Genomic DNA, 12491 nt, shown 5'->3' with positions numbered 1-12491 from the left:
TCAACTGCTGTTTGTGTATGAGAAATCGGTTGGAGACTTCCCTCACGTCACCACGTTGTAGGTGTCGCCACCGGCGCCAACCTTGTGTGAATGCTCTGAAAAGCTAATCATTTGCATATCACAGCATCTTCTTCCTGTCGGTTCAATTTCGCGTCTGTAGCACGTCATCTTCGTGGCGTAGCAATGTTAATGGCCAATAGTGTAGGAAATATATATACGACTGCATAAACAACAGCATAAGGGAAGATTTATAGATAGACCTCCTTGAACCTCAAAAGTCTGCCTCAGGACAATAATAAAAGGGAATTAAAGCCCACAGGAGCGATGGGTCTTTAAAAAAGGTCCACTTTTTATAACAAACAACAGTCTTTTACTTTAGATGTACATGGATATCCGCACGATTTTTCAGTTTAATAAGAGCGATTCAGCTTAACAGATTTTGACGATGTGTAATGCCTGATGGCTGATACTGGCTGAACAAAATAATTTTGTATTGACCTGAAGATGGCTTGTCAGTGAGCTGATACTTGTTATTAAATAAGGTATCTCTGCAATCTTGAACTAGGATTGTTAATCCCCACGTTTTAAATGTTCTTGTTTCACCTTTTATGCTTCTTTAGCAGTCAAAATCAGGATTTACAATGAGGTTATTAAAACATTTGCACATTGCGTAATGTGACTATTTTGTTGTTTTCTTTTCACACATAATCTTCCTTTAGGCGATGATTTAAGATCGAAAATACTTCGTTTTGGATTAATAGGACCATAACAAGAAAATGATCTATGATTTTCGTCTCAGCGGAATCAAGCTCCCACGAGACAGTGGGATCGTACGGTTCGATCTTGCATTCTTTGAACCCATCAACTGCATTAACATCTACAGCTGTTTTGATATAAGCTGCGCTCAATAGATGACGTGCTCGTCAATTTGCCGTGGTTTGATTTTTGGAGTAGGATTAACGAGAAAAAGAAACGGAATGAACAGGGATTGTTAAACGCACATTGTATGTTTAACCATTTATAGCGAAAAATAACCAAATATTTTATTAGTTGTTCATTAAGAGGTTATGCTGTATGTTTTGAAAGCTATGACGCACCAGTCCACGAACAGGACAGTTACGTAACGCATAGTAAACAAATTGCAGCGGTTTCACTGCGTCAGTTTTTAGTAATGTACAGTACGAAGCTCTGGCAGTATCTGTTGATAATGTTAATTATAAGTACGGACGTCGTGATACTAACCAGCTCATCAACTTGCCCCGCTCTCCACTGCATGAATAATTCCACTGACTGACCTACTATAAAACTCATACTACCGTGATCCCTCTTGTTGTTTTGTTAGATTCAAGAAAGACAGTCAACTAACTTTTGCTTCGCAGTGGTCTCCTCTCGACAGTGGCAGGCTTCACAAAACAGATTCATGAATTGTAGTCTACTACTGACGCAAGCCAACTTAGAAACCATTATATTTATTATCTATTGGCCTGCCATTTACGATGTGTATTTGTTGCCAGACGTAGTAGCTACTCATGTCGCCGAAGGAAAGGTAACATGATTTAATGTAGCAGGATACTCGGTTACAAAGGTGCACATTGGAGCGTTGGCATAGTCTGCGTCCAAATATTGCCGTCATCGGTTACTTGGTTCTGTATCAGAATAACAGTTCTATTGTCGGTGGATTTGACATAGCACTTGTGAATGTTTTGAGTGTCTTTCCACAACAAGTTTCCCGCGTTCCATACGCAGTGCCTCGTCATCGTTGTGGTTTCGAAGTTCCGCGTTCGTATGTGTCACTGCTCGGATGTAGTCTGATTTACAGCCTGCGGTGGCAGCTACGACGCGATGTAAATTTCAGTCTGAGTCGCTCGCAAGGGTCACCTCAGCTGGCACCAGCTACGGCCGAGCACTTCCGCAACGCACAATCACCTCCAGCCTCTCATAAAAACTGCAACCCCGTCTGGCAGTCATGCGAACTCAATAAAAGTGTATTTTTTTCCATTGGCGCATTCGCTTTCGGCAGCTCACTACTCTAGCCAGATACATTATGTCTTTCGTTGCATCCATGGATGTGGCGGTCGTTACTTTTCAAGATGGTGGAAGCCTGTCGGGTAATTTCAACGTAAACACCTGTTTACGAGACATTGATAGTTATCTTGATATGCAGTCTTTCTGAAAAAAACAGGGCAACACAAAAATATTCACCAATGAATTAATGCAGTGTTAGACACACTCCCCTTGTTTAGTCTGTATATAACGATCGTATGTAACAAGATTTAGACACACTAAAGTATTCCAGAGGAAAAGTTTTAAGGAATACGCATAGAAGATCCTCGTGGATATTTTTTTAAAATTTATGAATGTTTTTTGGACATCACACATACATCCAGCCTCAGTATGAGTTTTAACACTGAAAAGTGTAATAGCATGTAACGGTTGAAACGAAACATACTATACAATTAGCATTATAACTAAAATTAAAAATTGCATTGGTTTACCTGCAATGAAGTTCATGACCTTAGAAAAGTAAAATAACTACTTAATACAAAAGGACGATTATAACATAAAGCATACTCATTAATGCACTATATTGTCATGTATAATGTCTCTTCCTATAATTCTGTTTGTTCTTTTCCTATAAAATCTTATAGGGGTCCAAAAACTTTTAAGTATTTGTCGCTAAAAAGGTTTGAATATTCGTTGGTAATTTAATGATGGAGGCCATAACAAGCTGCAACAGTATAAATTTTTCTCAGTATCTTCTGTGGCAGCCGGTGGAAAGTGCTTAATTTATTCCTCGTTGCCACATTAACTTGAAGAAGGTGGGGTCATGTGGAGACGGTAAAGATGTTGGCGGAATTCCTCTGTTACCTAAAGATGGTTACGTATAATCATCGAGAGGCTGGCTGTCTTATCTTATTAGAAAGTTTACATGAAAACCAACAATTAAACTACACTAAGAGTGAAAACGTGGGTGAATGCCGTCATTTCGTTGGCTTAGCTTCTTACTGATTTTCTCTGCTCTAGTGCACAGTGACTTTCTTGGGCGCATCTCGGATGAAGGGACAAACCTGTAAGCATTCTTGGTGTAACTGGTATCGGATTAAAACTTCGTTACAGCAGAGTGACCTAATATTCGGTTTCCAACCATTATTATACAACGTACTTAAGGTGTAGTTATGTATTCACTTGGCTTCGCGGTTTAGAATAATTTCCATTTGTATCAGCAGCGTACAGCAAGTTGCTGTAGTAGTCACTTTTCACCTGGAGAAATTAACAGGATCGAGGTGTTTGTGTCTAGAAGAAATAGAATAAATTTAATCATTTTCACTAAATATTATTATGTGAGTTGTAAAACTCACTTTGTGACCCTTTATTTAGTATTTGTATTATATACTGCTGTTACACGCTTAACCGCTAACCCCGTGTGAGGTATCTGCTGCCGGTAACGGCAAAAACGAGTTGGAAGAGGCAATTTTGTTTGGCTTCTACGCTCGATTGGAAGATACCATGCAGAGTCCACTTGACACTTGAAAGGATGGAAGCGAACACTGAAGGAACCATGTTATTACACAGCTTGTGATGTGCTATGAAAATTAAATTTTTAGAGCTGGCATTAGTCCCAAAAAAAGGCGTTACTTGGTGCTACGTGCATGTTACCATTAGTTAAAGCGTGTAGCTACGCGTCTCGAGCTTCAGCTAATCGTTAGGCTATCATTTAAATTGTCAAAATAAAAAAAGAAGACCAAGGCTCTACAATCATAATTCAAATACAGGTAGATAATGGTGTTGCGAAACTAATAACTTAAGCATTTAGGCTGTGGCGCTGTTGTCTAGCGTGGTAGGATAAGCACCTGCTTGGCACAACAACTATCATTCAATGATGAGCCGAACGTTACGACCACTGTCCAGTACGAGACTGAATGTCTCCGCCACGTGGTAAGGTTAGAGCGCGTGACACGGCCAGGAAAGCATGTAACCAGAGAAAGTCAAATGAGGAGTCAGCCAGCGGCGTTATGGGCCGCAAATAAGGATATTCACAAACATAAGCGACTCTGAGAAGTCACAGACTCTTATTGTCCGGCGCCTGGGAATGAGCATCTTGGAAACGGCAAAGCTGTTTGGCTGTTCGTGTGCTATTGCAGTGAGCATCTATGGAAAATTAAACAAAAACATCCTTTGAAGGTCACTTGTAAAAGTGACCGAAACGTCAGGAGTTTCACATATTGACAATGCGATCAGAAACCCAGAAAAATTTTATTGATTCTGACAATGGCCGTGGAAACCTATGTTCATACGGAAAAGTTGTTGAAGGGCGCTAAACCACTAGTAAGCGACAGGGTGTCTGACGTCCACAGTTCATCACATGACGTGGAAGTCGGATGCTTGATCGCTCCGTTAGTTAGGTGAGACGAAATCTGTGTCAGATCTGCGAAAGAGAACAACGCAGTCGTAACTGGATCGTTCGTAGCACCTCCAAAATCGATTTCTGCGGTTATTTCGTGCAGTGCTGCTTGTTTGTTAGCGCTGACAACTCATCGCAAACGCCACTGCTCTAGGTCGTTAAGTTAAGACCGCCTTCCTCTACGTTGCCCTTAGTGAGAGGTAATGCCTGAAATTTGATGTCCTCGGCACATTCTTGATACTGTCGATCTCGGAATATTGAGTTCCGTAACTGTTTCTGAAATGAAACATCCCATGAGCTGCCCTTTAAATTTATTCTACGCTGTACTACCGCCATCAATGTATTTGCATATCGCTATCCCGTGTGTTTTGTCAGCTCAATGTACAGATCATTGAAGATACAGAGACTTTGGAAGAGAAATTTGAAGTGAACAGAGCTTCAAGCCATGTCAGTTGAACAACATAACTAAGAGATATTTCAGACATTTATTAAAATACAAAGCGGACCTGGACGTGAAAATTATTGAAAAATAGAAAAAAAATTATCTCCATCTGAAAGACAAATTTCTCCCCTTTCCAGAAATGTGTGCATTATCAACTTTCAAATTGTTTATTTGTTCTTAAAAACCTCTTTGAACATATGTCTGTACACCAGCCACGTCTCCCTTCAGTTCACTTTCGCACTGCCACAGTCATGCAAACAATAAATTCAATATACAGGGGCTTTGCAGATACAAAATTATTCAGCAGTGGGGTAACAAGCACCAAAAACAGTGTTTGTTGGAGGAACGGTACTCAAAATAGGTGTGATGGATGCTGTCGTCTGTTTCAGTGATGGTGCAATTAGAAGGACAAAAATAACGGACAAATTGGCCTTCTAACCAGGGAATAATATGATATTTCCTCCGACTGCCATAGATCGTCAGCGAGTAGTTGAAGCTGAAAGGCCGCGGAGACCACCACCGAAGACTTCAGAGTAAGGAAAGGACTGAAAAAGCGTAAAAGGTAAAGAAACAGCTGGAAAGCAAGAATATGCTACTGGAATATTCTGAAAGAGGCATTCGGTGAGTCAAAAGCACTGTGAACAGTCTTTTCTCATTTTCTCGAACCTACGTTTTACGAAATTTAGGTACATATATCTTCACTATGGTTTTAGTTATGTTCACCAAATTTCTCCCAAGTGAAGAATGGTATAGTTTCATTGTATTACGCCTAAAACATTGCAGAAAATTTCTATGTTTGTCATTCTGCATATAATTTTAGCGGTAATTTCTGAGGAAAATAATCATGTGGTATAATAAAGAATTTTCTGTTTTCTCACGTGCACTACAAACTACAAAACGAGAGGCACAATGTGTCCTTATGAATGTTGAAAGCAGCTTACCACAGTATGAATGCTGTTAGACTGATGATGCACCAGAAAATACTACCAGAAATGAAACGAGTTTTATAAAACCATCTATTAGACAAAATGTTGTAATTCTTAAACTATAACCGATAGTTTAATAAATTTCCTTGTACAGCTTCAGTTAATGTCAGTCAGCATTGGTACAAAACTGCAGCTTCCTCCGCATTGCAGGTCACGGGTAACGCATACCGAAAGCGAAGCGTAAAAACACAGGCCGTTCACGTTCACGTCCGCTTAATTTGTAAGCATATCCCATCTGGTGCCTGCACATTGTACACATGCTATTCGTAACGTTTAGTCTGCAAAGGTAGTATTGGAGTAGCGATAGCTTGTACGATCTTACCACGTCGTGACTAGTGGAAAAATATGTCAAATCTGGAGGATACCGAACTGATTAGATATAGTCACATAAAATGTCCGGTAACTGACTAGTAATTTTCTGCCTGACTGAGATAATGATGAACATTTCTAGAACAGTAATAAATATGTTGTCATTAACTGGAGTTTCGTAATCGATCTGTACCTAGTGGCGTCATTATTAATTCATTTGAGATTTTTCTGTATTCATTATCTTGATTTAAATACTTCTCCGTGCAAATAATATTAAATCGAAACTTAGATGAATGAAGAATGTTATGCTTGTTATCACCGTGACAAATTCTCTACTGTCGAAAAAAAATGGTTCAAATGGCTCTGAGCACTATGGGACTTAACTTCTGTGGTCATCAGTCCCCTAGAACTTAGAACTACTTAAACCTAACTAACCTAAGAACATCACACACATCCATGCCCGAGGCAGGATTCGAACCTGCGACCGTAGCAGTCCCGCGGGTCCGGACTGCGTACTGTCGAAAATCAAAAGGCAGATTTGAAAGTAATAATAATATGTAGGTTTTATAAACACTACAAATCTTCGTTGAAATAGGTATTTAGAATTTTGATTATTAATTTTATGTATTCTTTTGAATTACTCTTTTACATTTCATGGAGTAATTCCCTGGAAGTTACCTACCACTGACCATGAAGTGATCACTTTGATGTCTCGCAAAACAAGTACATATCCGCACTCTGATTTATTTGTGCTACAGTTAGCGACTGAACTCTAGTCCTATCGTCACACCAACAGCAGAGAAGAATATGCTGTTCCTCAAGCTGTGCAAGGTGTGCTCAGCGCGGTAGCAACTGCTTATGCAACTGCAGCAGAGGGATAAAACGTGCGAGACTTTAACATCCCAAGATGCCGACTCTGAGAAAGTGATACGGGGTTATAGCAGCATTGCTGTACGTTCAACAACATATCAAAGCAGCACTCACAAATGTCAGTACTAGAGTCTAAAGGTAACTACCCAGTCGTTTGTAAGCATATACTTGCAGTGAGAAGGAATATCGTAATTCAAAATACAGCGTGCAGCCGTTAAAAATAGTTTTTACTAGGCAGTTTAGCGCACATAATTCTTCAGTTGTGACGGTTTGTGAGCTCTGACATTTCAATTAAGTGCTTACTTCACTCGATATGCCGTCTTCCGAGAATGTGACAACACAGTAAGAGGAATATACGCTATGTTTTATATGAGATCGAATAACTGCCTAAATCACTGTGTGAGTACTGTTGATAATTGAGCATATAAATACATAGCGTGCACGAATAAAACATACATTTTTCAGTATGTGTACACAGAAATGCACGGTACCTACTGAAGAAGAATCACAGTGATTATTCCGAGCCTGTAATTTCTACAAAATGACCAGCTACCCGTCAGCGGTACTTCAGCGTATTTTCTAATACTTATTGACTTCCTTCTTATCTACTTATTCGCCATCGATTGGGAAAATTAAGCTTCGTTTGTTTCTACCAGATGAAATTGTTTCGCAGCTCGAAGAAACACAACGGTTAGAAAAAGTGAGTACATAATTACACAACATGACTGATTCCAGTACGTCGAGCTGTGTTGGGTGATATTTTGGACAAAAAAGAAACGGCCCTATTCATGATTCAAAAAGTTGTGGAGTCAGTCCTACATTTCCTAAAAAGTATTTTAATGTCGGTAATAACTTTACTTAGCCGAGCGGGGTGGCCGAGCGGTTTTAGGCGCTATAGTCTGGAACCGCGGGACCGCTACGGTCGCAGGCTCGAATCCTGCCCCGGGTGTGGATGTGTGTGATGTCCTTAGGTTAGTTAGGTTTAAGTAGTTCTAAGTTCTAGGGGACTGATGACCTCAGAAGTTTAAGTCCCATAGCAGGGAGAGAGCCGGCCCCGCCCACAAAAGCTTGAAGCACGCCACAGCTCCACTTCCATCAAAGCTGTCCTGGGGAAGCTTGCCTCTCCTAATGAGATTCAATGACTACTTCCTTTTATTACTCTCAGTAAAATAACTACAAAATAGTGGCACAAAAATGAAACAATATCGCTTAGCGACATATGACAGTAACATCACATCACTGCTTCATGCCAATTTTAAAAATAAAAATTCCTAAAACTGCAATACTTCTTTGTTACACAGCTTAGGCAACTAAGAAATTAGCTAGCTCATATAACCACTGGAACTAGAAAAGGACTACTAACAGTCTTCAGTCACGATAAAAAAAAATGGCGAGGCTTCATATTAACTGCTTGATTCATAATAAAAGCGTGAAGTGAGGATAAGTGTGGTAGCTCAAGCTTGGTCATAGATTAACATATGTTAGCAACATTAACATATTACCAGGAATTTTTGCATCACATAATTAATCCTAAAGTAACGTTTTAGCCTTGGTTCACAGTGCAGGCTTGGTACTAGGAACAGAGTCTCGATCATCAACTTAACAATCAAATTTCCATATTATATTATACAAAACCTGTGTGTAAAACACAAAAATGCAATAAAATTTGAACTAGGAACTAATTTTGTTTGAAACAATGTGCAAGAGTCATTACATAATGTTTTCACACATTGAGATGACTCGATTACATTGACAATTTCTGTTACGTTAGCAAATTTTTGTGAATTTTATTTTTACAATTTTCAAGTTATATAACATATTAATCTCATTGCAAAAGATATAAAATAAATTATGCAATCTCAAATGGAACCCAGTGCCATCTGAATGAGCCAGATACAGTTGCTATCTAGTAACTACGACCTAAGGTGTTACAGCACTAAATGATGGACTCCACCTCTTGTGTGCAATTCAGAATAAATGGATATAGAAAATTATTTACAGTACTTGTTGAGCCGTGCGCCGCTCGCGGTCGTACGGTTTATTGCTCGTCGTCTTGTTTTTGTGGTTCTGTCGCCTCGTTTTTTTTTCTTTTAATTCAATTTAGTGGCGTCACTAGCTTGCTGGTTTGCTTGCCCGTGAGTGGCAGCAGCAGCGTTTATCGATAAGTGCACTGTCGTACTATCTCTCGAGCGACCGCTAGTATTTCCGGGCCGTCGTGTGTCTGGAGCTCAGTGGGGACGGAGCGCCAGTGAGGCGCGGACGGCCAGTACCTGCCGACAGCTAGCCACACACGTGAACTGTCCGGCGGAAGGAGATTGGAGCGGGAACCACCGCCGGTTGGTCGTGTGATTGGGCGACGTGTGTTTAGTCTTTTGACCGTTTCTGGGCCTCGTCAGTTGGTCATCTCACCGGACGTGGGTTGGTTCCTTCCTTGTGCAGAGATGTCGAGGTGGCCAATGGGCAAGTATTCCCTATGCATGGCTGTGCCCGGGTCGCGGTGTCTCCGAGTTCCGAACGGACATCAAGGGAGTCGGGATGGAGCTGCAGTCAGCTCCGGACAGCCATGACTCGCCCGACCGTTGCCGACACACATAACTTGAGTGGAGACGACCTTGGTTGCCCGTTCGGTCGGTCGTCTTATCGGACGACGTGTATTTGATCGCCGACCACTTACGGAAACTCTGTGTGTGTCGACTTGTGATTTCTCCTTGTTGTTCCACAGTGATTGGTTTTAGCGTTGTCGGAACTCTTGGTGCAAGTGTTTACGAGGAAATGTGTGTAGCTTCTGTGATTTGCACTGAGCAGTTATGAATGCTGTCTGCGTACTGTAGTAGGCAGTCGGTCGGTTGGAACAGAGCGGCGAGTGTGTGTTTACTCGCCGTGTTGATGCTGTCCGGCACGGCGTGTAGTTCGACAGCCTTCGGGATTTGTTTATATTTTTGAGTGACTATTGTGTCTTGGCTCTGTTTAAACGCCAATTTTTAAGACATAGTGCTGTTGGTATCTTCGTGCTCCGCTGGAATTTTCGGTTGTCATGCTGTTGGTCGGCGGAAGGGAATTGATTAGGTTGTTGGTCGGTCCTTCAGCTGTCCCTGGGTCGGGTTGCCTCACCTAAACTTATGTTAGTTACCTCCTCAGGCCGACCCTTGGAACACATGTGAGCACTACTGTTCTGTTGTTGTGATTGTGATTTTCTTTTGTCGCAAGTATCTCCAACTGCTGGCTAATAACTAGTTCCACTTTCGTTCCTTTCTGGGGCCGGGAGTGGCGGAGTTGTTATCAGTCTACTGACTGGCTAACTGACTGGATGTGGTCCACCACGTCTTGGCGCCAACCTGTTCACATCAGAGTAGCAATTGCACCGTACGTCCTCATTTATTTTTTAGATGTATCTCAGTGCCTGTTTTCCACTAAAGTTTTCGCCCTCAAGTACCATGGAAATTATTTCTTGATGTCTTAACACATTTCCTATAATCCTGTCTCTTCTCCTTGTCAGTCTTTTCCCCCATGTTGTTCTTTTCCTAGATTCTGCGAAAATTTCCTCAATTATTACCTCAGCAGTTCACCTAATTACAAACATTTCAAACTCTCCGATTCTCTTCTTTTTCCTACTTTCACATAATCCACGATTCACCTCCACACAATGTGAAACGTCCCCTTAGAAAAATTTTTGAATGACTGTGCTGATAAACCTCTTACATTATTTGATTTTCAAACAGCTGAGCAGAACTGAACGTACTCAGACATTTCGCTCTTTGCCTATTGTGATCAACACTAAACTGATACACAATATTTTTAGTGCAACGCAAACTGACTTTCAAAAATCCCTACAAAAGAATGACCCTGACTAACAACAACCTATACCTTTCACGAATCACTTACCTCACAAAAATCTTCGTTACTCGAACTACTGTAATACAGCGAGCGCCAATACTGCCAGCTAAATGAAAGATTCTAACTACTGAAGGCACTAACTACTGATAGGCATAGTCAGCAAATGAAAGAGTTTGATAGAGGACAAACAATGTATTTACCTTAATAGCGTTCAGAAGTCATAATATATACATATATGAGTTCATGACATTCAGTCTTACAAATTTACTCTCTCTGGTGGACACACGTCCAGATCATCTGCTCTCAAAACTCCGCCATCTCACTCCCCACATCCACCACTGCTGGCGGCTCACCTCCAACTGCACAACGCCGTTCACATCCAACTGCCCAACACTACAATAGTGACTATTTCAACAATGCCAACCAGCCACAGACTTCACACAGCACAGTCAGTGATTTTCATATAGAGCGCTACGTGACGTTACCAACGTAAAAACCTAAACAGCCTACTTACAAATTTAAGGCTCCAAACGTTAATTCCCAGAAGTTTATTCCTCAAACTGAAGCCAATAGTAGACTTGTTTTGGAGAGAAATGCTCGCTTGCCTGTGTCTCTACTTAAGTCAACATATTAATATTGGCAATATCCATGTATTATATAATTTGCACATTTCTCAGATTATTGTTTATCTGTGTTTCTATCGTCGTTGACGAGGGGTTTCTGCGAAGGAGTTCTGCAGTTTGCTTCCATCCATTAGTAGCAGAGTCATCATTTTGCCAAAGTTGGGGCAGCACATTCTTTGAATGTCCATTTGCCTAAGCTTCTAAAGATACAGTCCTCTAGTGTAGCTGTTTAAATTAATGATGCGGGGGGCTTGGATTCTGTGCGGTGGGTTCTCTGCGTGCTGGGCAGGGCCTGTGCCGCGTGAGAGCGATACCGCTTGCACATCAAAGGCACCGCTCTGACTTCCAGAACATGACCACCCAGGAGGTTGGAACACTGGCGGCGATGGGCTTCTGTGAGTGGCACAACACTTAACGTGCTTTCTGACCATCATTTGCTCTCACATCTAGCTGACTTGGTGCCACTCACTTGCAAGAGAGAGGTAATATTCACTTCCAGTACCTAAGTAGTAAAAGACATTTCTCTTCACACTTGATGTTCAGTTTCATTCGAGACTTACTAGACGCAGCCGAGATGAGTAGGTGGATCATCATGGTAACTGGTAGTGATTTAGGAAATGGCTTCTGCCAACTGTAGTTGTGAGATGTTTGCGTGTAGCCTGACCATGAGACATGTGTGTCGTTACCAGCAACGTATAAATCGTGCTGAAAACTTTTTGTGTTGTTCTAATGTCAATGTAATGTATGATTGTTAATGTAATTGCCGTATTTTCAGCTGGATTCTTCTCATTACGTGTCGGCTGTTGCTTACAGGGCTGGTTTAAGCATTTACACTCAGATAGCAGACTTTTCGACCAGTGTAATGAAAATTTGTAAGCTACATCTCTGTAATCGAACTACCATATCCATTGTTGCTACCAAGCGCAGATACTTTTCTTCTTCTAGCTCTTCACGCTCTTCCTTCCAATCTTTCCTTCTTATTACGTTTCTCTCCTTTCGGGCTTCGCTCAAAAATATTAGCTTTC

Source organism: Schistocerca piceifrons, chromosome 4 (genome assembly GCF_021461385.2).
Source record: "Schistocerca piceifrons isolate TAMUIC-IGC-003096 chromosome 4, iqSchPice1.1, whole genome shotgun sequence".
Lineage (NCBI taxonomy): Eukaryota > Metazoa > Arthropoda > Insecta > Orthoptera > Acrididae > Schistocerca > Schistocerca piceifrons.
The sequence above is the reverse complement of the archived record's forward strand: the minus strand, read 5'-3'. Positions refer to the sequence as shown.